Source organism: Rutidosis leptorrhynchoides, chromosome 2 (assembly GCF_046630445.1).
Source record: "Rutidosis leptorrhynchoides isolate AG116_Rl617_1_P2 chromosome 2, CSIRO_AGI_Rlap_v1, whole genome shotgun sequence".
NCBI lineage: Eukaryota > Viridiplantae > Streptophyta > Magnoliopsida > Asterales > Asteraceae > Rutidosis > Rutidosis leptorrhynchoides.
This window is the reverse complement of record NC_092334.1, coordinates 197622925-197626489: the sequence shown is the minus strand read 5'-3', so window position 1 is coordinate 197626489 and position 3565 is coordinate 197622925. Positions and strand designations below refer to the sequence as shown.

The 3565-nt window shown below is 31.6% G+C and overlaps 1 non-coding gene across 1 annotated transcript; it reads left to right on the top strand.

Annotated features, from left to right (window-relative positions):
- The first annotated feature begins 584 nt into the window (after window positions 1-584).
- On the top strand, window positions 585-691 carry LOC139895030 (small nucleolar RNA R71). Its single transcript, XR_011775502.1, has one exon. It is a non-coding gene; the product is annotated as a small nucleolar RNA R71 (small nucleolar RNA).
- The last annotated feature ends 2874 nt before the right edge of the window (window positions 692-3565 follow it).

Sequence of the window (3565 nt, the reverse complement as noted above, 5' to 3'; positions counted from 1 at the left end):
TATCTTCTAAATTTGGCTTTTTATCATCAGTTTGTGGTGGTTTATTTGGAAAAATAGGTCTTTGCTGATTGAAAGTATTGTTAGATACTTGTTGATTGCTAGGACCTTGTAGGTTGCTGTATGGAACTTTTCGGTTATAATTTTGATTTTGATTGTAGTTTGGTCTTGGCGGTTGATAATTATTTCTCGGCGTTTGGTTCATGTATGAAACATTCTCTCTTTGTTCCATTGTTTGTTCAATACTGAGACAATCTTTTGTCAAATATGGTCCTCCACTTTGCTCACAACTAAATCGTATTACGTGAATATCTTTAGTCATCTTCTCTATTCATCTCTCGAAAGCATCTAACTTTGCGGAAATGGAATCAAAGTCATGGCTAGAATCGGCTCTAGCCGCTTTAGATGAACGAAAGATATCTTTTTCTTGATGCCAGTCATGTGAGTGGGAGGCTGTGTTATCAATAATTTTGTGAGATTCGGTTGCGGTTTTCTTCATAATGGAACCACCAGCTGTTGTGTCGATATCTTTTCGTGTGGCAACGTCGACAACTTGGTAGAATATTTATACTATTTGATAAGTGTCTAAACCGTGCTGAGGACATCCTCTCAACAACTTTTCGAATCTTGTCCACGCCTCATATAATGTTTCATTTGGCTTTTGCGTGAACGTAACAATTTCTCCTTGAAGTCTCACGGCTTTAGATGCCGGAAAGAATCTTTTAAGAAATTTCTCAACTAAAATATCCCATGTATCAATCGCTCCTTCAGGTAACGATTCTAACCAATCTTTGGCTTCTCCTTTTAAAGTCCAGGGAAACAACATGAGATAGATCTGTTCATCCTCAACTTCTCTGATTTTAAATAGAGTACAGATCCTATTCGAAGATGTTCGTTTGGATCTTCTTTTGGTGTACTACTAATTTGGCACTGATTAGTTACCATGTGTAGGATTTGTCCCTTAATTTCATAATCTGGCGCATTAATGTCTGGTTGAGTAATGGCATGTCCTTGGCCAGTGCGTGTAGCTCTCATTCGATCTTCCATATTTAGAGGTTTCGGATTTTCCATGATTGAATTTGTTGAATCTGAATCACTAGAGGACTCTGATTTAATGGTTTCTTCCTCGACAATCTCTGGTTGAATGATTGGTGGTTCAGGAGGAATGATTAGTGGTTCAGGATCTCTGAATTGTCTTTGAATATCCTTCGGGTTCTCAATTGTGAAGTCGGGTTCAAAAAATAGATTATCGGAAATTTGAATTGGAGTACTTGGTCGACTAGATGATGATTCTAAAGAAAAATCAATGGCGACAATATTGGCTAGATGTCTTGATCAAGTTATAGGTGGTGAACGTATGAAAGGTGGTGAACGTTTTGCTCGGTGCATTCACTGAATATCCTATTAGTTATAAAAATAAAAATTATATAAGTTATCAAATTAATAGACTTTTCTGATTTTTGCCCACGTTTCGAATATCCAATAGATGCAGCAGGTAGCCAGGACCTTTTAAATCAGAAATCCACAACTCGCCGCTAACAAATCCAACTATTACTACGAACCGGAAAATTTGGATGTCTATCAATTTAACCGCTTAAAATAATTTTTTGTCGAAATTTAAAAAAGATAAAAATCTATGTCCTAAAAACTAGAGCGTAGAAATGAGAAAGAAAAGTGCGTCGAAAAATAAAAAGTCGAAAAACAAAAGTCAAAAAACAAACAGTCGAAAAAAATAATAAGAAAGTCAAGCATCGAAACATAAAAGTCTAAAAACAAACTAAAACTTAAAACTAAAAGTTGTGACTAAAGGGATTAAAGCTTAAAAGGAATTCTAAACGAAAAACGGCAATTACTTAAATAGGTACTAAAATCTTAAAACGGCGTCGCAAAATTCTAAAGCACCTAAATCCTAATCTAAAGAAAAAGCACTTAAGGGATTTTACGGCAAAGCTTAAAAATCTAGAAATATAAAATAACTATGGCAAAATACTAAGTTTAAAATTAATTATGAATGATAAATGTACAAATATTTAAAAACATACAATTTATAAAAAGAGACAAAAAATGATAAAATTACTTATTTTTATAAAAATATTATTTTTATATTATTATTTTATAAAAGTATTAATTTATAAAACTAATTAAAACTAATAATAACAAATTATAATTAAACTAAACTAAATATATTAAATTAAAACCCTAATTAGGTTTAATAATAATAAATAATTATAACCCTAAAAGATTAAATAATATTAATAATAATTAACCTAACAGCGTAATAAATGTATACGAGGTTTTGGGTCTGTCAGCTCAAACCATGCGAACGCATGGATTTACAGCACTGCAGCCAGGTGATCGCATGACATGCAGATTCAATTTATATGCAGGTTCAAATTAGTAGGTTCAATTTTCTGTTTTTTTTAATTATATATTTAATTTATAATTTTTACAAAACTAAAATATAAGTAATATTTAGAATTATATTTTTTTAAGAACTTAATAAAAATACTTTTATGCTTTATATAAAATATATTTTCTTTTTATTTGAACACTTAAATAGATATATATATATATAAATATATATATATATATATTTTGTTTTTAATATTTAAAACTTATAAACATATATTTTTACAAAAATAGTTTAAAACTTAATAAAAATCTTTTTTTTTAGAATATAACGTTTCGCTTCGGCGTTGATGATTTCCCGGCAGCGGCGCCAAAAATGCTTGATGTGTGCAGCGGTGGTATACAAATATATTATAGTTTATTAGGGAATACGATACAATTTTACACAAGTTTTATTTATTTATTTACAGATGGGATATACCTAAACCTTGCTACAACACTATAGGCAGTTGTAGAGACCCATCCTAATCCATCTGGATAAAGTCCATATCGATTATAAACGATTCACAACAGTTGATTACATCGCGAGATACTTGACCTCTATATGATACATTTTACAAACATTGCATTCGTTTTTGAAAAGACAATCTTTCATTACAACGAAAGTTGACGGCAGGCATACCATTTCATAATATATCTAACTATAATTGACTTAATAACAATCTTGATGAACGCAACGACTCGAATGCAACGTCTTTTGAAATATGTCATGAATGACTCCAAGTAATATCTCAAAGATGAGCAAATGCACAGCGGAAGATTTCTTTCATACCTGAGAATAAACATGATTTAAAGTGTCAACCAAAAGGTTGGTGAGTTCATTAGTTTAACATAAATAATTATTTCCATCATTTTAATAGACCACAAGATTTTCAGTTTTCATTTCTCATAAATATACGTCCCATGCATAGAGACAAAAATATCATTCATATGGATTGAACACCTGGTAACCGACATTAACAAGATGCATATAAGAATATCCCCTATCATTCCAGGAAATCCTTCGGACATGATATAAACAACTCGAAGTACTAAAGCATCCGCTACAACGGATGGGGTTCGTCGGGCCCATAGATCTATCTTTAGGATTCGCGTCAATTAGGCGTGCACTAATTCTCAAAATTAGTGATGTTCCGTAATTCTTAGGCTACCAAGCTAA